Source organism: Anopheles funestus, chromosome 2RL (assembly GCF_943734845.2).
Source record: "Anopheles funestus chromosome 2RL, idAnoFuneDA-416_04, whole genome shotgun sequence".
Lineage (NCBI taxonomy): Eukaryota > Metazoa > Arthropoda > Insecta > Diptera > Culicidae > Anopheles > Anopheles funestus.
Genome location: NC_064598.1, coordinates 63,290,610 through 63,316,341, shown reverse-complemented (window position 1 = coordinate 63,316,341; position 25,732 = coordinate 63,290,610). Strand labels below are relative to the sequence as shown.

General features: G+C 38.6%; 1 protein-coding gene across 7 annotated transcripts in view; it reads left to right on the top strand.

Annotated features, from left to right (window-relative positions):
• The window catches only part of LOC125766146 (ELAV-like protein 3), a 45,301-nt gene that overhangs the window by 4,622 nt on the left and 14,947 nt on the right, over nucleotides 1-25,732 (top strand). For 3 of the 7 annotated variants that reach the window (XM_049431837.1, XM_049431836.1, XM_049431835.1), the window contains exons 1-2: nucleotides 15,201-15,512; nucleotides 16,128-16,328. The exons of 1 other annotated variant lie outside the window; for it this stretch is intronic. The gene's annotated coding sequence lies outside the window, so the exon portion shown is untranslated. Of the gene's footprint in view, nucleotides 1-10,921; nucleotides 10,950-15,200; nucleotides 15,513-16,127; nucleotides 16,329-25,732 lie in introns of those variants that run through there. 3 more of the 7 variants (XM_049431830.1, XM_049431831.1, XM_049431833.1) reach the window with 3 other exon arrangements.

Genomic DNA, 25,732 nt, shown 5'->3' with positions numbered 1-25,732 from the left:
AAAAAAAAAAATACTCGGAAACATTAGCTAAGCGGAAAGAGTAGTTGCTCTGTGAAATGTATGTATTGTTTTCATAGAAGGGTATATAGGAGAAATGTCCCTATACTTGCAGATATCAGTTTTTTTACTTTTTCAACTGAACATTATGTAGTATTTTCGTTCCAGTTTGTACCCGCGTGTCTGATAATAGAGATAAAAATCGATTGCAATCGGCTATCCTTATGGTATGGTGAGTGCGAAAAGGGAAACAGTTATTCGACTCTTCCAAATGGAGACGCCCGGTCATGTGGTTTGCTTTGTTTCGTTGTACGACCTTATTTTCGCATTATACTGACGTAGGATAAGAAGCTTTTGCCAGCATCCGTTTTCAGTAGTTTTCGGTAAAATAGAGACCATATCTCTTATTTCATCTTGGGTCGCGGTTTTGGTTGGTTCGTTGAAATCATAAGCATCGCTCGTTTATCGACCCTGAAACGCATTTGATGGTTTCATTCAGAATATTTTTCGTTTGATCTGACGATCATTGTGGATACTTTCAATTTTATACCCTTAGACAGATTTATAAGGGAAGTTGTGTTTAGAAAATCATGATGAAATAAATGTTTTGTTTGTTCAACAATTTAAAAAAATACAACATTAACTGAAATTAGATGGAAATGTAAAGCGGAAAATTGGACATTACAGATTAATAATCCATCTGATGCTATTTTAATGTGACCATGAATAAGAAATATTTTTAAAGTCTAGAATATTCCTTAACAGTGTAAAAATAATAAAAAAATTATGTTGTTTTCCACTTATACGATACCTTCGTACATTTTTTTACATACCCTGCAAAATGGAAGATTTAAAGGCTGGTATATAGGTCGAAATTATTTTTTAATATATACAATTTATATATGTGATTAATAATTAGATAATTAGAGATCGAGAGAATTCGATGGATACACTTGATACACAACATAGCTTGTCCTTGATAATGTTATTTCGAACTAAACTGACTCTTCTCTTTCGTGATTATTTCTCTTTCCATGTTTGTTTGTGCATTCTGGTTTCATAGTTTACAATAATCCACGGCCAACGCCCATAAAGTGCCCATGAACGGGCACTTGCAAGTTCATGTCGTCATTTGCTGCACTTGCCGCTGAAGTGCAGGGAATTGATTGGCTTCCGTAATGAATTGTTCAATAACGCTAATGAGTTTCACTGTGTGCAGTGACGTTGCTATTGACATCTATTCATACCGTGGAGAACGGACGCCGATGAGAAAACCTACCCGAGGGAATGAGGTTAATCGTAAGAGTCAAATGTTCGAAACCGAGCCACATATAACCATGTGTGGTTTTGTGGAATGTGTTGAAGAGATGAAATCAACTGCGAACATTTAATTAATTGTCGACACCGTTTGACGTGATGAAGGAAAACGAGGTCAAAGGGATGCTCATCAAACATTGTGCATGCATCAACAAGGAGAAAATGGGAAAAGAGGTGTTCAGGCTCATTTCTGTTTCACGTCTATTCCACCTTATCAATAGAGGTTCAGCTCAACTGGAATCTCTCGCGGTGACGGTGACGTTTATTAGTTTCTATGTCATTTATTGTGCCCTGTTTGTTGTCTTCACTACTATCACGAGTTTGCGCAAGCAATGACTGACTGGAGTAATTTTTGTATTTAGTTTTTGGATACGACACAGGAAGAACCCTTAACCTTAACCCTTAACTGTATTGTAAACCAGTATTTATCGAGAATAAAAGAAGATTTTTCTGTTACGTTGTATCTGTGTTTATGTTTTTTTTTGTTTACCGTATTTTATCGAATATAGTGCGCACGTTTTTCTTCAAATATAATGATGATGAAATGTTATCTGTGCAATACATGTGTTCCAAAGTTAGGGTTCACAGTTAGCTTTGCATAGAGCGTCTGCATCAAAAAATCCTTCAAGCAAGAAATTCCTGCAAGTTCACAGTCTTATGTCAATAGTAAGGATCAGAAGGTCACCGATTGCGCAAGTCTGCTATTGGGTCCCAAGCGCTTGGGATAGCAGAAAGACGGAAATCATTGAGAAGTCGTTTAACAAAACGGGAATTTCAAATGTCTTAGATGAAATAGAAGAGTATGATTTTTTCGATGGTTACAATTCAGACCTCAAACATTCATGCCTGTTATGACCAATAAACAATTTTTTTTCTAAAATAGGTTTCATTGTTACGGTGCGTCTGTACTCTTATGGATAATTTATTCGATAAAACACAGTATATGTGTTTATGTAGCAATGTCTGTTATTTTAAAACAAAATCAATCCATGAATCTATCCATGTGACCTGTTTATCTAAAAAACTACATGGTAAAAGTTACACAAGAGATATTGAATGCAATGGTTATGAAATATTTTGAAAATTCAATGGAAGAAATTATAATATAACAATTGCTTAAGTTTAGAAAATGGTAATATTTGCTAACACTTTCGACCAGAAAAGTCGTTGAGCTTGGCCTCTTTCCTCCCTTGACTCTCGCGTAAGCTAGTTCAGATAGTTTTTGCATTTCATGTAAAAGAAGTCATCAGTGTCATCAGGCAGCTGGCAGTGATAGTCTGGTAACCGAGCGAGTTCAAGATAGGCCTGGAGAGGCCCGCCATTATGCATCAATTGATCGTAAGGATTTGGGATCAGGAACAACTACCGGACGAGTGGAAACTGGATGTCATACATCCAGTGTAGAAAAAAGGCAAGGGAACGTCTCCTGTTTCCTGTTTAACATCGCTCTGAAAGGTGTCATGCGAAGCGCGGGCTTCGACATCCGAGGCACGATTTTCACGCGTTCTCTCCAACTTCTCGGCTTCGCGGATGGCATCGGCCAGGCCGAAATAATTGGATTGAGGATCAACTCGATGAAGAAAAATTACCTGGTTGTCGGAGGCTCTGACCGTGACAGAGCCCGACTCGGAAGCAAACTATCAGTTGACGGCGACAATCTCGAGGTGGTAGAGTTACTTTGGTACAATCGTAACTTCGGACAACAACATGAGCAGTGAAATCCGAAGGCGCATTGTTCAGGGAAATCGTGTCTACTACGGGCACGCAACACACGAAATGCACGTTATATCGCACACTGAGACGTCCGGTAGTTCTCTACGGGTACGCGTCCTGGACTATACTAACAGAGGATGCCAATGCACTCGCCATTTTCTAAGTGCTAAGGAATATCACAGCTAGTTGAGCTGTTTGGCGGTGCAGATATCCGACCGGTTGTCAAAGCCGGAAGGATACGATGGTTAGTTCGTTAAAGATGCCGGACTCATGCCCCACCAGGAAGGTGCTCGTCAGTGATCCGTTCGACACGAGATTTAGTGGACACAGCGTGGGGGCACAGCGAGCTCGTTGCTTGTATCAGATTTCCTGGAAGCTAATTGGATACCTAGTCGCGTCTGCACTTCGAGTTCGACCCTGAGCAGGCCAACAAGAAGAAGATAGTTTGTTCGGATCGTCTCTCTGGTATTAGGCGCGGTGGTTATGGGTTCGGTACAATTTATTTATGCGTGTAGTCGCTTCGAGGATCTCCTACGTTGTGACGAGCTCTCACCGATTTGTCCGTTAGCAGTGCTACGCACCTATTCTACCCAATTAACAATTTCACTTATATGATTATAATCCCAACATAGATTTTAATATTTTTTTCTGGCCTACTCACGGTCGATGGTTTTAATATGTTGTTAAGATATTTTTAAATTTTGGTATTCTGATTACTTTTGAAGAAACGCCTATGGGTACCGCAAACTGGATTTGTTATAATGTTCCGGTTTTTGTGATTTTTTAATAACTTGTGTTCCCCCTTTGAATAGTTATTGATTCTTGTGAAAATGTTGACAATTCAATAGTTAAGGTAATTGTTCTTTACAAATCTCTAAAATTAACTTCTTTAGAGTTTCTATGTGCATATTTCCCCTTACCCCTAATTACTATTACAAATTATTCATTATTTCGTCATTTCAATTACTAATCAGGTTTTGCCATACTCGGAAGTGCTTATTCATTATGACTTTCCCAACCTGCCTTCGAAGTATACTTCAGATAGAAACTGTGCCATCTGTCCCAACATGTCATGGTCAGCGTATTAGAAATTTGCTTTGTTATCTGCTACAACTGTCGCACGCTTCATACACTTCAACACCTGCAGCAATTTTAAATAAAACTGACACATTGGAGGCGTTGGGGATGCAGATGAAAATAAATGGTGCATGTTGCTGGCAAACGAATAGAAAATTCGTTTACATCCACAATACTTCAACTGGATCAATTGCAACAAATTTACACTGGCTCTGCTTGTAAACCTGTGTTTTAAAGTAGAATTACAACTGAGTGCACAAATTGAATGGTTTAAAAGTCGTTCAATTTGGATTGGTTTTTGCTGGGTTTTAAATCGTATTCGAATGCTTAAGGAATTCGAGTTCCATTAAAATTCGTTTTTTTTCTGGAAACGATTCGAAAATCAATTTCTGTTCACTAATCGATCGTGGCCTTTTATTGCGAGTATTGGTGAGTATGCGTCTACTGGTACCGAATTGACCGGATATTTCCCAAATGCAGGATATGCACAAATTTTCGATCCTGAAATTAGGTCACGGAATGGATTATTTCGGTGCTTAGTGGTTTCGCCCGTATTCAATTATACCTGTGTAACTTTTCGAATCGCCAGTAATTACTGAAGTGTCATATTTTATTAAAGAAGTGGAATCTATCTATTTTAAAACATACCAGTGGGTATAACCGGATCTCAAATTCTTTGTTTTTGATATTTCTTCAAGAAATACGTCATTGATCAGTGTGAGAGTTTTGATTGTAATTATAACAGAGGAATATAAATAAATTAAATAAATATGAAGACTTTACAAGAAATATGGATTACAACATTATCTGAGAAACGCTGTATTTTCCAGTGGGTTAAGATCAGAATTTTGTGTCGGTCAATAGACCAATTTTCATATCTTTAAACCAGGCTTTTGTGATCTTGCTCTTGTCAAATAAAGCCAGTCTTGTTTTATTTATTTGTGGTATCATTGGTTAATCATCGAGGTGTACCGATTGCGATAAGCACATTATAGTTTTTTGTATTAATTTAATTTATATCATGATTGTAGAAATGTTATATACTGTCGATATTGAGTATCTTAACAAATATTCATGACTTTACTTATCAATAATCTAAGCACTACAACCTAAAAATAGTTCACAGTTGTTGCCGTTTGCCAGTCGTTTATCCGTGACTTTGTATTTCATATGGGCTGAACTTAATTATCATCGGCCAACGAGCTTAATTTACGATAGTGAATTCCTCAAAAGACTTGTAATTGTAGCCGTTTCGCCATTTAAGTTTCACACTTATATTGCCAAATATCATTCTAGACATTTTTCTCCAAAAGTCGGCAATGTCCAACAAATAAACTATGGTCTGGTATTCTAGCTTTACTATCGCAAGCTCACTCTTATGGGAAGCCATGATATCTGTAACACCTACATATGCCTGGACGGAATTAAAAAAATAATCCCGATAGAATCTTTACTTTCTTTACTTCAATCACTCAAAGGCATATATGTATTATAAACAATCTGGATTTCTGGACAAATACATAGTTCATGGATTAAAAAACTTAAAACTTATTTCAGTTTCGCTTTAAGAATAAAATGCGCTGCATAACCACAAATTAATCGATTTGTAAATTAAGAAATGAATTAATTCGAATTATTCAATAAGAATGTTAAAAATGTATTGCATTTGCTTTATTGCAAATTTAGAAATAATAATTTATTATATTTATATACATATTTATGCTAGGACAATAAACAAGAATGAAATTTCGCATTTGCGAGGGAAAACCACCTTACATCCATTATAGTCTGTTGAAACAGAGAAGAATGTTCAATTAATATGGGAAATCCTGATTTCATACCGATAGTTTGGTGGCCTTTTTTGCCGTTCATGTTTTTTATTGCTTCGACTGAGGTTTTATTTCATTCCGAGCTTTTTTTTATCGAACATCGGACATCGAGTGGAAAATTCAATTAGTTTTGAAATTAAAACTCGTGCAACATTCCCCGTAATGCGACAAACTTCAATGATTTCCCGTTCAGCTGGCCGGTATGGAATTGGATAAAATGCAACCTTTCTTCCTTTTGGTTTGGTTCAGAGGAGAAAAGAAAATTCGATGGATTTTTCAATCCATTGATGGAAAAAGGATAGATTTTCATCCGATACCATGGCAAGCCTTTTGAGGCGAAGGATAACACGATGAGATGAGTTTGTGTGCCCGTTGGACATCGTCCAAACCTGATTAAATACCACTTCTTCGTGTTGTGGCTGTGGCTATTTCTGTCATTATGGTTCTTGCTTCTGTCCGAACCATCTCGCAATGTTGATGAGAAGGTGGTAGATCGTTTTTTTTCAACCGCCGTAGAACCAGTTGGCCGCGTTCCAAAACTGTGATCGGTAATGAAAGTCTAAATAATTGAGCACTGTCAAATCTCCACCGGTGTTGGTCGCCATGGGCTTTGGCCATCGTATCAACCAGTTGCGGAAAATGCACCATTTCCAGTGGTTTTTTTTACACTCCTTTGGGGCTTGAATGTTATTTGCCATTATGCGGACCGGTAACAATCTGCCATCGATACAGTGCCAGTACCGGTGCTACGAAAATATTGATGAACATTCAGGAGAAAAATCATACCAGCCCATGTCTGCCTCCGATGGGTATAAAAATCAACACGTCGATGGAGTTCGATGGATGATTTGAGTATGAATCCAAATATGTCAGCGAGCAACATCAACTATAATCGAGTGCATCGATTTTGGTCGACATCATTATGAAAATTGCTTCAACAGCAAGTGATGCAGTTTTTTTTAAATTTTATTTGCAAAAGTGGTGTAGGATATGCATTCGCAAAGTTTCTTTACTCGAGGGCACGTTTCATGGGTGCCTGGTAATCTTTGGCGGGCAAAACGTGACCCACATATTTAGTTTAGTTTCCGCTTCCGGGTGCTGTTCATCAAAGTTCATCATTCATTTCCGTAGGTTCGAACTCGTGCATCATTCGCATTTAGCTATTTCTTCGTTCTTCCTCATGCCTGCGTTCAACGATGCTAGACGATATGAAACTTTTATTCAGCAAAATCATAATAATTCTGCTTCCGGCCTCAATTTAGCATTTGCTGCATATTTGAGCTGGAATTTGCTTTATACATTTCCTACATACATTGAACGATTGCTTTTGAATGAAACGTGTGCACAATGAAACATTACATTGTTTAATATCGTTTTGTTTATACAGATATGATTTAAAAAAACGATCAAATAAGATCATCATTTTAGCGATATGACGTAACTAGTTTTTTTTATCCGCTGTGAGCTTTCGCTATAAACTGATTAGCCAAAAAATTTAAGAAATTACTGTGATCGTTTAACATAATTACAGATCAAAAGTTTCAAATGTTATTGTTTGGTAAATGTTTAAAATTGATTCTTTAGGTTTTATTTGATATGATATTATTTCATATAGTGTTTTTTTTACAATTTCAAATTTTAATCATGTTTTCCAGTTTCTTCAACTATATAACCTGAATATTTCGAATGCCTGTCCATTACGAATGTAATAAGCAATTTTATTTTATTTAAATTGTATATAGGTACTGAAATTCGTCTTTGTTGTATTCAGGATTTCTTGGTTTATTAGCTTATTTGGACGGTTATTTTTGTATAATGCGACATGACATGTTGATTACCTTAAAGTATCTGTTTCCTGAACAATCAAAACAAAGAGCTTAAGCTATATCATCTTGTATAGCATCGGCTTCCATGTTCAACAGGCATTGCGATGCATCGCCTATTTCACATGGCAATAATTCATCACTGGTCACGATGGTCTGCCTGGTTAGAATGCACCTGATACGTTTGATATTGCTTCTAACCATGCAGGATCGCACTGAGCGGTCACCATCAACTCTTTTTCTGTGAAAGGATCAATAGACGTGTGGAGTTAGTGCTAAAAGATGGTTTGTCCACCGGGCAGGAAATGCAATTTAATTTCCTATCATTGGATGTTGAATTATTGCATCGAAATTCAATAACCGTCCTTTTGTTGATGGGTGAATGGGTCAAGCCCGGCAAAACAGGCAGAAAACCACCATGGAATTGGATGGCATGGATGTCCACTTAGTTTGTGTGTGGGAGTGTATATGCGTGTAAATGCTTTAGCAAAACCATCCCTGCAGGTAGTTTAATCCTGGTACCCTTACCGCCAATTTAAATTGTCCTTTTTCTGCTGCATGTGCCGTTTAAGTTTCAAACACGTTTCGCCACTAGCAACTTTTGGGCGTGTCATTTCTCGTTCAATCGCCACGTACGTTGTTGTAGTCCCTGGCAGAAAATGGAAAACTAATACAATCTCCAAAGAGTGTTGGCGTTCACTGTGCATTCGTGGACTACTCGCCAATCTGCACGGTTTGATGTATCAATAACGGGTGGTAAAACCAACTCAATTATAAATATCTTTCCTTCCTGGAGGCGTAAAACGGGCACAAACACGGGTAACCTGGTTCATCCGAACATACACGTTGTATGCCCTATTGGTTTGCTATCTTCTGTGTGGTATTGTTCGATATTGCAAAACTTATCTGCGGCGATGAATCGGGAAAGATGAAAAATAGAATGTGAGTTCCGACAGATGTGCAGCGTTCGACGCGTTGCAGCTTACCAACCATCACACTAATTGTATTTCTATTGAAGGCCAGCGACACTACGTCAGCTGGAAACAACACTCTGAGTGTGATCAACGAATTACTGACATTGTTCCTATATGGTTCAATCATTTAAATGTGTCCATGTACATATCTATATTGTTATGGTGTTAACATCAATTTTATGAAAAAAACAATTTAGCAAAAATAATCTAACGTTTGTTAACTAATTAGTTTTTGATTAGTTTTTGAACGTACTCTTGTTTTCAGCTATGTTTTGTATTACAATAAATTCTTTTCAAAAAATCAAATTATGCCTTCGAAGATGTTTTCCAGAGTGTAGTTAAAGATACACAGCCGCGGTGAAGAAAGATGTCCCGAAAGAGCAACTTTATTCTGTTAAAAAAAAATTCATGCTTCTGCAGCGCTTCTTTGCCATTATAATCCTAATCGAAGCACTTCAATCAAGCGACTATCCTCTTTTTTGCACCTTTTAAGGACGACCTATGATAGGCGCTGCTTTCGATCGTCTTTGTGCGTTGAAATTGAGGACGGTAAGAAGGATGCTATATTATTTACATATTATTGGATTCCATCAATTTCCTTACCTTGTGCTGATTCCAAATAATGAAAAAAAAAACCTAAACGGGAGGTTGAGCAAAATTTTCGTTCATGTGTAGAAGGGATTGTAGAACGTTCCTTTCATTCATCTCTCTTTCACCAATAAAGCATGTTCGTCGTGCAAAACCTTGTCGCTCGTCGATTTGGGTATTTTATTGTGCTTCCCGTTGCAATCCGGCAACGTTCTAACTGAAGGAGAATTCACGCAAATATTGACATGGAAAAGATTTCCCATTGGGTTGCTGCGCGGAAGGATCGAATGAACGAGCTTTATTGGTTTTGCTATGACCTTTCCGTCAATTCCGATTTGTTACCCTGGAATGCTTATTTTATCAAGTGTTTTCAATTATATTTCCTGATTCAGGCTGATTCGCTTGGAAGGATTTTTGTTTTAGTTTGTTGTGGAATATGTGCTCTAGCGATGAGAACTCCGGAGTGAAATTATGAATCCTCTTCGACTCCGGAGCTGGAAAATGCGGATTCAACTCCAAATCAATTCAATTTCGGAGTCAACTCCGGGGCCAATCCTCGTATTTCTCCGGAGTCAAAGCCGGAGTTGAATGAGATATCCACTCCTATTTCCGGATTACGGATTAATGCAGAAATACAGATTTTCAAACTAGTTTTCAAATAAATTTTTCAAAGTTTAACTGAAGTTTTCTTGTAATTTTTTTCATATGTTGTGACATTCTTTCACATGTTTTCCCAAAGTTTTTAATAGAAAACTTAACAAGTTTTATATTTTTTTAATTTTTCCAATTGGAGTTTTCCTTACTTTTTTTCTTCTAGGTTTCAAACGGGCTGGCCGTCGTTATGGAAATAAAAAAATGTTTCTTCTGGATTTTCCACAGTTTTCATTGATTTTTTCCATAGCTTTTAATTGGTATTAGAATTGAGTACCACTGTTTTGAAAGCTCCGTTGTCATCGATGACTTTATTTAAATAGTTTTCATACAGCCTTGCACATTTGCATATGAATCCGAAGTCGACTCCGGAATGTCAAGAGGATTTCGAAAAAAAAAAATAGAATTTTACCCATCGATGATCACACAAGATAAGATACCGTTGACCCCGTGAAATGAATCGAGAATTATTTATGCTCGAATTATTTATGAATTATTTTATACCTTTTTTTGCAAGTTTAGTAAATCGAGTGTTTATTTATAATCCGTAGTATATTTTTTATTTATTTATTACCGTAGGGACGGCCAGACCGTATATCTTACAGACTATCCTTATTATCTAACATTGTTACGCTACTTATGATTATAATTCGTAGCTTATCTGTTTCGAAAAATTGAAAAACCAGAAAAAGTTTTTAATTCTCAAAGACTTGTTCAATACATTGTATTAATTTGATCAACATATTTGACATAGCTTTACTTTTTGATTTGCTTTCTTTTAGTGTTTTATAGGCTAAAATAAAGTTATGTTAGCATAAGATTTTATTTTAAATAGATTAAGAAATATATATAGGATTTTTGAAATAATTATATTATAGAAAAGCTGGTTTTGTTGCAAGCATGTAAATTATTTTATAATCAAAAAATAAATTTATATATACTTTCTTTTCAGATCTCTTGGTGCTGTTAAATCCTACACTGTAAGTGAACTGTGGTTTTGCATAAAATATAGCACTTAAATATAAAAATACAACACTTTAGACATGGCCTGGCCATTCTGACGAAAGTATATAAAAGTAAAAATATAGGACAAATTCGGATTTGCTATTCCGTGAAGTAATTATAAAATATTAAATAACATACTAAAGCAAAGGGCACATCAGAATTTTTATTTAACACATTCCTTCATACCATGCGAAGATAGTTCAAAATTGATTTTAAAATGGTATGTTCAAATCCATTTTTATACTTGTTTATAACACACTTTTGAGCGGCCTTTATTGGCTACAAATGGAATTTTTAGAATGGAATGCACTCTCTTTTATAGCGAATTAGCGGCATGAGAGAATTTAAACTTTAGAAACGTACGGCATAGATTGTTGTTGCAGTGTAACAGAATGTGCCCATGCAGTGTTCCAGGAAGGAAAAGTGATTTCGAACAAAAGTGTGGAATAATTTTCTCTACTCCCAGCAGCTAGAGGGCTTCGAACGATGCTAAAGCATAGCAGCGAACGAACCTTTTTCCGGTGCTCTGCTTTAACAAGCACATGACTTTTGTGAATGTGCACACTGCATGTGGTGTGCGGATAGCGAGAGAATCTGTGCCAAACAACTAGGGTAGCTTTCATTCGCTGTGAGCAAACGAAGAACTTCCTTCAGTTGTATTTTTGCCTGTTGGAAGAAAACATTCGAAGGAGAGAGAAGGAGAGAGAAAAAAGACCCATACCAGAAAAAGCTTCTACATGAAAACAAGGGTTTCGCTGCGAAGGCAAGGACGAGGAAAAGCTTCCCATCAGTTGGTGCAAACTTTTGCACGCCTGCATCATCCTCATCATCACGATCGCTTAAGGGTTGTATAAAGGGTTGTGGCTGGTAGTGCGACTTTTAGAAATACGGTTCAGAGACAAGATGTGACGCGAAGAAATCTAGCGCGCTGGGGTGTAGGACAAACCGAGGGTTCGAGAGTTGAAAGTTTGCCAGAGAAAATTGCACAACTTTGCCTCCCAACGTTTGCCCGCAAGCAAAAGCGTGTCCTTATTCTTCACTTGCCCATGCTTTCGATCTCTCTTTATCACCGGTATGAGATTAAGGCGTGGTCGCTTCGAATGCTGCATGTGTGGTGCAAGTGCAGCAAGAAACTCCGGCCCATACCCATGGGAGTAAAAATGTTCGAAAGACTGGTCGCTCGTTAGGCTAGATTTGCAGTTTCAGCGTCATGCAGGTGGGTGCATTCGAATTTGAACTAACCGGACTTCGTTTAAACATCGGTTTCGGCCCGTGCAGACCTAGAACATCTGGCTCGGCGGAATAGAGAAGCACAAGATCTGTTAAACGAATCGGCTAGCTTTCGGCACATTTGGCATTTTGGCAGTGGGCCACATTCCATTATAAATCTTCGTGGAGAAAATCGACTTGAGGGGCGGTATTTTGACGACTGCATCGAACAATGTTGTTGACAAAACCCAACGGAACAAGACCAGGATGGAAATTGTCACACGAACTGGTTGGTCAAAAGCTCTTCCGGGTTTAACAGTTCGATTGTTCCGGAAGGTACATAGTCTAAATCCTTGGACATCCATTACTCCGTCCGATTAGGAATAAAAATCGTTTCCTGATACACTGCTGGAAGAAATATGTTCAAATTATCAAACTTCTATCAATGTACATAAAATCTGAAGATACAGATTAGGGACCGCATTTTTTAAGTCGTCCAAAACATCACTACACTTGTGTTAAAGGTCAGCACCGACAACAATATTGTTGTTGAGACACGCGCTAGTTTGCTGGCTACCAACCGTTCTTTCCACAGTTTGATAAAACTTCTTGTCGCGACGATCAAAGCTGGGATTATCAAACAAACAAAACAAAGCATACGTCCAAAACAGACGAAACCCTCTCAGCCGCCTTCGAGAAGGAGACGTTCAGAAGGATTTTTGGTCCCATATGCGTGGAAGGACAATGAAGGAGTCGCCAATGACGAGTTCTATGAGTTGTACGATGAACGCACTATGGGACAGCAAATTAGATTCGCCAGGCTCCGGTGAGTTGGTCATGTCATTCGAATGGCACCGAACAACCTAGCCTGTGAGGGCTTTTTATGTCGTCGACATGACTAGAGGAGGCGTGGTAGGCCCAACCTGAGATTGAGCAATAGCGTTGATGGGTCCGCTAGAAAGGGCGAGATAATGGATTGTAACAAAACATCCCAAGCTTAATTTTTGAATGCTGACAAAAGCTTTATTTTCAACAATGCAACTTTTGTGTAAACCTTCTTTTTCTTCTATATTCCAGTATAGGTTATATCCTCCTATGTTCGGTGAAACTCTCCGTTCGCCTGTCCATATTCTGAGGCTTACCTTACGATAGCTTTCGACTTCTAAGAGTTATATTGGAGACTTTGATGTTGTGGCTTACGTAAACGCTTTATTACGTTCACATATTTCAAAATTCTATCTTATGCTTTCGTTTAAAGCATATAATCTGTTGGGCCGTTCCTCCATTTTTACCTTTCAGTTTTTTTTTGTTTTAGATTTTCAAAGGCTAGCCCTAGTGGCAGATTACTTTTTTGCTTTCGAATAACATGTGTCTGGCGGTTTCAACTTTGTAAGGGTCAAATTTAACAATCGTGGTAGATATCATAAAAAAAATTTTAAGCGCTGCACTAACGTACATCGAATACTTTCAAGAGTTGAATTTTGAAAGTCATATTTGTACTGCTGTTCTCACATAAAGTTAGGCAGAGTTTATTAATTCTAGTTGCACTAATTAACTAGTTGCTGCAGACAGTTATCAGCTAAACAGTAATAGATTAATGTTTAATTTCGATTCAAGAATCGCCAGAATCAAGAAGAGGTCAAGGAAACCTTATTACTGCAGAAAAAACCTGCAATAATCTGTATTTGATTACACTAAAATATTCTTTTATATTTTAAAAAATATAAAACTAGTTTATACTGCTCAAATCCCAGCTCGTTATCGTTATTGATGGTTGTCGATTGGTCAATCTAATATGTTTATTTTTGCAATCACTCTGTTTTTTTAGTTTTGTTTTATTAAACTAACCTGTACATTATTATATGGTGTATTCTTTCATAAATGTATCAATGAACTTTAGACATTATTTGATCCCATTTGTATCCCATTCTGATACACATTCTTGGCATTTGTTGGGTTTCTTTACGGAGCACCACTTGTCTGGGCGTTGGGCTGGTGCACGGTTATGTTTTTTTTCTTATTTCTGGATTCCTATTTCCTACCTGTTAGCTTACGGTACAGTTTTTGGATTAAGAGTGTGTATTTGCGTTAGTGTTCGTAAGGTCAATAACCTTAGCATTACTTGCCGTAAAAGCTTACGCGTTTCTCATTGAAATGTTGTTTTCTTTTAGAGAGTATTCGTTAATTTGTTTTATTTACGTGTCGCTGGGGCTAATTTCTTAGACCGATTAGGGCCTGTTACCAACCAAGTTTATTTCCGCAGCAACTCTGAACACCTATTGTGGACACAGTGTCACGTGGAGCAGACAAAAGCGTTGCTTTGTTTAAGGCAATTTTTTACCCTATAAGCCGTTAAAAGGCTGCCAATAGGTTACGACGCGTTGCGTGAAGAGGATTGTTTGTAATAAAATAAATATAGATATTCATTGGTACGCCCTTGCCCAGGATAATGCGATGGATTTCCGGTACTTTGGTGCATACAAATTGGATTATGGTGAATATATTATATGACTGCAAGAATGAATCACAAGTTTCTCGTAATGAAATTGATGACTAATTTTGGAAATGATGATTAAACTAAAGTCTACAAAATTTAACATCAGATTTGTGTGATGATAGATAGATACATCAATAGATTTATAAAAACAACTTTCAACGCTTCAAAGTGCGCAACGGTTCTAACGCGCATCCCGATACTTATGCTCAGATGCGTTTACATTCATTCTATCTATTCTTCACCATATTCACCATTTTCGTTATTCACCACCGCTTATGTATTGCTGCGTTACGTTCACCCCATTTTCTTTCCTGTCGCACACTTGGACCAGATGTACAGGATTACATTTCAATGGTTGAACATTGGCCCGATCGCACCTTGTCGTCACCCTGATTAAAGAGCTTCCCTTTTGCGCGTGTCTAGATCGCGTTGGTGTTCGTGTACACCGTGGAGGTGCATGGTCTGTCTCAGTCCCACGGTATTTGCGTCTGGCGCTTGGGACGCACCTATCCGTACAGGGGCCAGTTTAGTTTAACGGGAACCACCACAAGGGTAGTTGGTTGCGCTTACGAGCTGCCTCGGTTTTTATTGCCCGGACCGCCGGCTGGGTTTTTTGGTTTTTCCTTTCCGTTTTTTAACTCTCCGTTTCGTTCCGGTTTCGTTTGCGTTTCGGTCCCGGCACTAGTTTCGTTCTTTAGGTTTTGTGATCCGAGTTTGCTGAAAAAGTTTTGGAAGCAACCGCAACAGTGGAAGCATCTCCACTGATTGGTGCGCCTTTATTTTATATAACATTTGAACGGTGGCAACGATTTGGTCCTGTGTAAATTTTTAGGTAAATAGTTAACTAAACCAAAACCAGTTAAATGTGTGATCAATGGATAGTAGAGAGATTTAAATGAAATCGCCGAAACCGCACAAACACACAGTGTCTATTCGGTGTGAAAATAATGATGAATAATGTATTAAAAATATAAATTATTTCTGTGTGACAACGGTTTGAAAAAAAAACACCAAGATATAGAACACATCGCAAAAAGAAAACAAAACCGTGATCTGATCTTCCGATCGTGTTGTGCGACTGTGTACATCGGGCGGGTCAACGAACATGCTGAGTTATTTGCAAAATATCGTTAAAAAAGTGGGCCATACCAGAGCTGAAAACTGAACCGTTACGTAACGATATTGTGCTTCCAACTCGTATGCAGCAAGTGTAAGCCCCATTATAAGAAGACCGCATTAAAAAAACCTGCGCTCCTAACGTACGATACAGTCTGTGATCGATAGTTTTGCGTAGTTCGGTAGCGAAGTATTCAGTTATTCCCATGCGTTTTCCTGCCCGACGCCAACCACACTGGAAGCGTTTTTCTCGGTCGTCCCATTTATGGCTAAATATAGATTCATGCACGAAGAGTTATATTTATTCAATTATTATTAATACTCGACGCAGCGTGACGCGGATCGTGGCAACCGTTCCTTCGCAGCAAACTCCCGCAAACCCGGAACCTTTTGTTACGTGCATGGTACGCGGGCTGGGCATGCAGCTAGCAGCGCCTTGGTCGTGTTTCGAACCATCGGTGACCGTGTGCTGTCCGAACGTAGTTCCTACAATCGAAATATCGTATCATCTGCACTGTATTTATTATTATAGGTGAGTTTGCGCGCGTGCTTTATTTTTATCTTTTCCCTTCCACGCGGTAAGGCAAATTGGTTTTTGGGGTTTAGCTAGATATGGTTTTGCGTTTTACGTACGTTAGAGTGTTGTATGCAGGTAGTTTTTTATGGAAATAAAAGCGCCGAAATGTTTTTCGATCACATCAATTAAAGAAAGCGAAAATATTCATTGTCAATATTAAAGTAAATTTTGGATATTGGGCTGTAAAATTTGGCTTTGCAGTGGAAATGTGTAAAACATATTTTTAATCATGGAGTATGATTTTGTACAGGATACAGTTATAAAACTCTAAGCTCTAGTCCTCTCTAAATAAGACAAAACATAATTATTCAATATCACAAACTATTTTCAATACCATTTTAATACATGCTCTTTGCTATTGGCTCCGGATGCATCTTCCAGAATGGGCTTCTCCGTAGCTATGGCAGCACGAGCACTGTGCGTTGGAATCGATCGTTCTTGCAAGGACATTATTTTAGCATAATTTACTGTTATTACCCCACAACGAGCGCCCGTGGTTTTAAGCGATTTGACCCATTTTGATGAACGAGCGAAACTCGGCGATGCTTTTTCGAATGGTGCAACATTTTCTCCGGAACTGTGCTGCGCTCTAACCTTCTGGACAAACCATCCACCCGCCGACCAATAGTTGAACGTGGCTGCCTTACCCCCTGCCCGATCAGTGAACGAATTTGCAACATGATTCCGGCTGAAAGAACCCTGCGCTGCAAATCACCCACGGATGCACGGCACGATAATCATCGTTCGGCAATTTGGGCGAAGGACTCATTAATGTTCGATCGACAATTTATGGAAGCGATAAAATTAGCGAAACATTATATACAACCCACCACCGTCGGTCGTTGCGCTCTGCATCCATAACGTGGGGGCAAGCAGATTTTGGTGTTGTTCTTCCGGTTTTTTTTGTGCTGCTTTCCAGCCTTGTAGGCCCGGTAAATTCGGAAGGATTAAATTGCCATTAAGGATTGTACCAAGCTGGATTAGGGTTTTAGTGGTACGATTGGATTTCGTGTCTCACACCCCCCCAAAAACCCAATCAGAAGCAGGGGGCATGATGGAGGTACAAAAATCGCGCAGAAATACAATAAAATGGGTCAAAGGATTACGGTAGGATACGGTTTGATGATGCCGATGATGGCTACTTTGGATTAGTTTCAATTGCCGTTGTTCCTTATCATCGCCAATAAAAAGTGCTTAATGAGCTGTGAACAATGAACACACATGTTGGGTGCAATGAATAAAATAAGGATAATTCGAATAAAATATTCTAAATTATCGAAATTATAAATTATAGATCAATGGCAGAGGGAGGCTTTCGTATTTGAAAAGTGGCACAAAATCTGCATCTAATTTAGCTATGCGGTTCATAGTGAATTGCAATTTCCTTTATTTTTAATCTCATGTAAGTAAAGTTTAGTAAGTATAAGAAAGTTGAACATAGGTATTAAAGAATGGAAAATAAATTCTCAAATATACAAAAAAAAAACATAAAAAGACCTCATTCGCATCAGATTTCCAGCGATGCTTATCGCTTCAAAGAGAGAATGCTAGTACGTATCAGAGATACACTCGTGAAATTTCACACTCAAAACCAAACCACCGACCGACGGACCGACCGTTGGTTCATCTGCAACGTACGGGCAATGATGCCGCGGTGAGATGAGCCTGATGACGCCGATGATGATTTTGTGGTTGTGTGCACTGTGGCCGTATTGCGCGGATCGTGGAGAGTTCAGAAATTTTCAAAAATAGAAATTTTGAATAGCCGAGAATCTATTTTCGGGTGCTTCGGGAAATTTGACTATAAACACTCTCGGTGTTCCGCGTGTTGGTCTTTGCCATGCGCTACCCATCACGCGCTCGTTTGGCGTTTTTCTTCTCCTTTTGCCAACACTTCCAGCGTTTCATCTAGTCACGGTTCTGGCGCGAATTCGTTTGGAAAAGTGGTTTAGAACGAGAAACAAGCGGCGTCTTAGTTTGGAAGATATTTGTAACTTAAGCGTGTACACATGGGGTGCCGGTTCATGCTTTTCGTACGGTAAACTTTCCAATCATACTTGCTCTCCTTGCATGGCAACAAAGCAATGTCCGGGAATGGACAAAGTCATATGATGCTCGTGCTAAAATAAAAGACTTTTTCTGTGGTAACATTTATTGAATCGAGTGAGAACTTGATGGAAGGATTTGAAAAGTTGTTCGTTATGATATGCAGGTCGTATCAAACTTCCCAAATATCAATGATCTCTTCAAGCTAGTTGAAATACCCCGTCTTCAGTCTTAAAATTCAGTTATTTTTTGGTACTGTTACGGATAAAGCATACATCCTTGAAGCTACTCCTGTCAGTGGTTGTTGAAGATTTCAACAAAAAAGGAACATTTCAACCAAAACCTCAGAAAAACTTTTATGCCATCACTCAGCAATGTCAAGAAATCAGAAAGTAGGACAAAGCTGTATTGTGTTGCAGTGGAGGTTTTAAGATACGCTTTCCGTGCGCCAGTTGGTACGGTTTTATTTATTCTGACCCCTAACTATTCGTGGAGCTTCTTGGTTCATACTAATAAAATGGTGAAGCTGAAATAAGCCACGCAAATGCATTCTGAGAAAAGTTAGTGGTCAAGGAAAATGTTCAAAATGAATAAACTTTGCACACAAAACTTTATTAAACAATAATATAGACTTCCTTTTTGAAGCATGCCAACACGGTTCTGACAAAACGATTCAACTACAAATACAAAGATACTTGGAGCTAATCTGAAAGATGTGCGACATAAATCAACAATACGAAGATTTCTTTATGTACACAAATTTAATCAGAGAATAATATAAACCCTGCTTAACGCAGTTTCCCCGTGCGATGGAACAACAGCTGTTCTAAGTCCTTGGAGATGCACTTCATGCTGAAAACTCATGACGATTGTAATCGCTTTGAGAAATAAAAACATGAACAAAAACGCCTTATTGCATATAGTTTCAAATGAATCAAATCGTAACAGCATAGATACAATATTAAAAATGAAAAAAACGTACTACCCTTGAACAGGAAAATCCGTAGAAGCAAACGAAAAGAATCCTAGCTTGATAGTCATTTTGTTTCTTTTGGGAAGAAGAAACTTTGAGGATGTGCATCTGTGTCATGCCTAAAAGGCCGAAAGCATAAGCACAGAGGTTATTGTTTATTTTTGTAATTTAAAATTAAGATGCACTCTTGCAGGGAAAACAGCTGGCTTAGCCGTTGTATCTTAGCATTCGTTCGTTAAGCTTCGTTCCGTCGAAGTGCCATTTGATTTCGATACTAGAGCTTGTGTTTCCGTGTTTTTTTTTGCGCTTCGTCCATTCTTGTGCTGTACAGTTATCCTTGACGTACGAATAAAATGAGGCCACACTCAGTGCAGAACGATAAAAGCTTGTTTTGGTAGCCTATTTTAAGCTTTCGCTTATTTTTTTTGCCCCATTCATCCATTCTTCATGTTCTTATTGCTTCCTAGGATTCGCTCAGCATCGATGAAAATGTGCGCAACATATGGTACGGAACGGATCGGGATGCAACAGAAAAGAGACCAGAAAATTTTGTGCTCAGAGGCTCTTTTGGCTAGGTCTGAAGCTTCCACACTATAAACAAACGTGTATCTTCGTCGTCGTCGTACAGCTTCGCTCGAAGTATGCATAAATGATGAATTTTATGGCACCATTCCATAGCATACATGCGTACTCACATGTACTTGCTGAATATGTTTGCATTTATATTCCGCTGCACTGTTTCCATATCATATATGATAAAATGTGATGAATTGTTGTACAGTTTTTGGTTCTGGTTCTGGTACAAGTTCCATTAGTTCTAACGTGTGCAGAAGCTTCCAATGATAAAAGCTTATTTTGCAGTACATACTTTGTAGACTCCCGTGGACAGGACCTTCCATTGAAGTTTGTGTGGGTATGTGTATATTTTGCTATAATTTATGAGGTACATAAATCATCACTGTCTCCGGCGTGTCTGCATAGTTTAAGTATTGTATTAAAATTATGGGCAACTGCATGATTTTGTGAGAATTGCTGATTGAATTAAATTGAATATAATAATAAAAATGTAAATCCATTCAAATATTATATCATAAACGTTCAAATTCTTTGATACCGAGTAACGAAAAAGTTACAGTTTGTGAGACATTTTGAAGAAAATATTTGTATGCTTCTATTCAACTGTCACGCACATGGACTCAACAAAGTGCTCCCAAAGATAAGAAAAAGTTTATGCTAGAATACGAATGTTTTATTACACGCTCCATATAAACTTCGTATAACACGACCCATACGAATGCTCTAATGAATGGGTATTGATTTATTGTGTCTCGTTTCTCATGCACACCATATCGTAAATGATAGTTGTATTTGTTTGCAATGTTCATACTAAGTATCATACGAATTAATTTCATCGTAACGAGGAACTTCGGCAAAGCTAATTTCATGCTCGAATGCACGTAGAATAGGTCTGCACGGAACTGTTATCGTTTAAGTACAGCCCCGTTAAGGTCTGGACGAGCATCAAATTTCATCCCTAGCTACTGCAGCGATGCACTTCTACGGCTATATTCGTCGTGTTCATGTTCGTGTATTGACGTTGTTTGATGTCGTTCGATGGTACACGCTACAACCTGAACGGACGAATAATGTCCATGCGTAAGGCTGGGTGGTGTGTTTCTCTACCAAGCACTTGAACGGTGTGGTTAAGGGTATGATAGGTACTTCCACTCCTCTGCTACGGATATACAAACGATCGAAAAGTGTGTCCTCTTGTCATTTATACGTGGCCATACGAATAATGTTTGGTGTCATTTCCGAAATAAACACCGTGTACAGTGCATTCGCTTTGATACATAAGATAATAATTGCATGCTATCGATACTGATATATTTCATACAGGGGTATCATACACTTTAAGATGGAGTTTGCTTTAAAATAATAAAACGTAGTGTTTTAGAACTGAAACACTGATGATCAATCGGAACAAAAAACTTCCATTTTCCAACGTCATAAAATCGATCGCATGGAACGCTGAGGCGGATATTTTCATTTTTCTTATCATTTAAATAACATTTTGATTGCACATTTTATCGAAGCAATTAATGTAGCTTCAGCATATGGCACCTTAGATAAGACACGAAACAGTTTGACGCACAAATTTCCATGATAAACGAGAGCCCGTGGGACGATACGGTAGGATACAATTTCACTCTCCACTATGTGGCGTGATCGAACAAGAACAAATATGTTTTATCAATTGCTGCGGTGCAGGCACTATTAGTGACGTCTGGCTTTTGGTTACTGTTTTTTTTAAACATTTTTTTGTTGCATACCAAAAAAGGCATTTTTGTTATCGTTCTGTTGTATTTTATGGGAAAAGGTTGGGATGTGTTAATGGATTGCGTAATCAAACACTTCGCACACCACAGAAAATCTGCTTTTTGTGGTTCCCAATAACAGAATTTATGAATTTATAATTGCATAAAAGTTTTTGAAATTTCAAAACAATAAACAGAATAAAAGACAAAAACAAATAATTCAAATCAGATGTGGTTTTTTTTTGTTCAAAATAGATTTATTTTAAATCTCAATAAGGCAAAAACTTGCCATAGATACAACTCACCAAAAATTAATTAGCAGAAAGTTGTTGTTGGTACGGTTCATGGAAGCTTCGAAAGTACATTCTTTTGCCTCTGATTAGCCGAATGTGAATGTATGCTCATACACTGATTAACGTTTTATACCATTTACCTTCCGTGAGCCAAAGATTAACGCGTCAGAGGTTTGTGTTTAGTGTTATTTTATGCAAATCATACCGCTAAAGTTTAGATTTAATTATTTGTGAATCTTTCTTGCTGGTAAATTTCTCCAAAACCGTGCCTGTACGATACCGTAAGTGAATGTCATGCGAACAAAACGCTGTTCCGAAAAGGCGACGAATGCTTTCCGCAACATCTTTCGTGACATCGACGGAAGTGAAGTTTGTCATGAGTTGCCAGCCTGCGCAAGAGGATACGTTAGAAAATGCTGTTCCTAGTTCTCATTCTGTTGCTTCCTTTGCTTCCTGCTGGTACCAGGCAAGTCGAAATGTGTGCCTGTATGTCTTCCGAGTAGTGAAAGCAATGGTTTTGATTCGACGCAACGATTCACTCATAAATCATTTCTCGCCCTTACCGACACCGATGCGCCTGACAATTTGCATGTGGCATCCGAAATTAAGCTTTTCGGGCCAAAAAGGGAAGAGTGTGACGCAGGAAGCATGTCGTGGCAAGTTGCGGCTTTTCGCTAATCAGCGTTGAAGCATTTTCCAGTCGAGTGAGCCGTCCGGTAACCCGCGGTTCTGGTTACTACTTCGGATCTGTTTAGCACCACACCTAAGCGATGGTTTAGCTACGCGAATGGTTTTGTTTTCACGAGTTTTCACTCCCTACAATTCGGTGGGTTTTACGTGAGTTGCTCGACAGCGTGCGTAGAACATGCGTCATGTGATGTGTTTCCGTCGCGGTGAGTGTACTCAGTCTTAGTCGAAAGTCGAGCTCTAATCATAGGTCCTGGTTAAGGGTGCTTTATCTGCTAGATAAAAGCTTCCTATCGATCGCACTACTCGCGTTCGGAAATGCCATTTTATACGCCCTCCGCACTTTTGGGTAGTGGCGAGCATTAGATGAGGCACATTAACGCATTAGGGTGGAAGTGGTTTTCCACTGCGTTTTGTTTGCATTAGCAAACGAATGCGGTTGTCAGAAGGGAGGACGGTAACTCACATCCATATCACGTGTGCTTGTGTGTGTGGGTGCATTAGAGTGTTAGGGCATGCATTAAAGAACACACAGACATAACACGGCAAATCCCTTCAGGTATTCATTTGCATCTTGTGTTGTGCTGCTGGAAAGGTTCTGTGTTTCACCGCAACATGATAATGTACCGTCCTTTCTCGTATGCAAGGAACCTTTACCACCTCTTTCGTCGTCATTTGTCAGCTATCAATAATTTATCATCGAGAAATCTCATCGAGCTTTATAACTTTGTGGTGTTAGGGAGCCCGAACTGTGGCACTCATTTCGATTATTATCGATAAGCAAAACCGTGTGCACACAACTGGCCACCGTATCCAGAATACTCGATCTGAACCATTATCGGGGTTGTGGCAGTGGATGAATTTGCATTCCTTGCATAAACAATGACATTTCTATCCTCTTTTCCATTTCACACGTTTGGCTTTCCATTCGGTTGCCAAACATTGCCTACGTTTCCGTTTGCATCGGTCGATTATTTGCACAAATCCCGCATAATTCCCCGGGAACTAAATCTATATTTGGGCTACAGCACGGATGCGGTTTCGAAACAATATTTGAACACACCGATGGAGAAAACATTTGGCTCGGAGCGATCAATACGCGCAATGGTGTTGTGTTGTAGCTGCAGCTGGAAAGAACTCGTTTCGTACGATGTGTTCGGCAATTAGAAATTCGTTCAAAATTTGTCCACAAAACATCGATCCCGGTACTCTAGGGTGAAGAAACAGAATCGGATCGATGTGGGTTTCGCAGGCGGACAAAAATAAAAGCAAATTAAATATGCATGGCTTAACGTTCGTACTTACCAAACGGCCTAATCTTATTTCGGGTGCAGCATTCGATTAAAACTTTCCTGTTGCTTCCAACTGTTGGCAAGCCATTGCAACAGGCCGGCAGGCGTATAAAACGAGCATTAAGAACTCGATTGTTATTCAAACACAAGAAAAGGCCACCCAAAATACAGGTACCCGAGCGGGGAACGAAATTTGTAAATTTTTCCACCGTTTTAGCTATTCGAACGTTTCTGCTGCTGTAAAAGTAAAACTTTTATTTAAAATATGTCATGAAAAATTATGATTGGTGTGCGCATTTCAGAAACAATAAAAAGAAATCCTGCTGGTGTTTGGAGGCGAATAGGATTTGCTTGTTTTGAGCCATTTCGTTTGGTCCTGAAAAGACATTTACCCAAAACAAACACGTCCTGTTCACTACGCAACGCGTTCCCATTTTGTGGCTCGTTCCTGTCTGTGTTCATAATTTGTACTCAAGTTCGGTCATACTAACCGATACGCAACGCTTTTGTTTTGCTTCTTTTTCTCTCTATCTTGTTCTCTCTCTCCCTCTCTTTCCGGCCAGCTAGTTAGCTTCACGTTCATCATTCATTTTTATGCGGTTCATTATGTGTAATGTGGGTTTCTGGAATTGGCACATTATTACGATGGCAATTCAGACGCGAATCCAAGGTCCTGCGATGGCAGATCGCATTTTTTGTTTTTTTTTGGGTGTGCGTGTATATCAGATAGTGATAAAATTTAGTAACGACAAACAGTTTGAACAATCCACAGTTGGGGGATAGGGAAAAGGATGAATGGGGATGGAACGTCGGTATAGGGTTGTTAGACGTTGAATTAAAATTATTAACAATCACATTATGCGTAAGAATGTTCATGCGACGTTGAGTAGCCTTCTGTTTGGGTTCTTTTTAAAGACAAAAAGGAGAAGGAATAACTTTGATACAATTTTAGACTGAAATTTTAGACAACAATTTTTTGCTTTTATATGCCTTATACTGTTGAAATAAAGCATATTAAAGTAATATTTGTATAAAATTTCATTCTGAAAGTGTATTAAAAATTAATTATAGGTAACAGGAATATAAACAAGGGAAATCTCTCATGAAATATTTCAAGGACGAACTGAAAGAAACCTAACTGTAGAATTAGACAAATAAACTAAAACGAAATGGACATAACATGGGAATTAACGATTACAATCGGAACGGCGCAAAAAAAACTTTCTCGTCTCGCTGGAAAACTCCAAAAATTTACAACAAGAGATTTTCTCACGCAGTAGTTAATTATTATTAGATTATTAAAACAGTTCTTTAATGGATCATATATTGGACGCGAAACAGACAAGATTTTTATTATGATCCGCTTTAAAATGCTTATTTTCTGATTCAAAAAGCGCGGAAGATAACAAAAAAAGGCGAACAACTTCCATTTGCTATGATTTATAGAACACGTTTGTAATAAGCCTCCTGTCATGCGGATCCTCTCTATGCTAAACACTATCACCAGGCGTAAGCTTCAGTCACTGTGATGGGCTCATGATTAATGGAACTGTCACCGTACGGCGCGTATACAGCTGAGGTAGACATCGGGAGCAATAGATCAATCGTTTGACGGATGCATCGGATGCACCAACCTATTCTGACGGTTCGGGTCGCGCGTGATAAAACGATCCATTTGCTCCACTTCTGTCACGTGCAGACACAGGTTGCGACACATATTTGCAGCCGCACGGTAGCACAACGTTCCAGC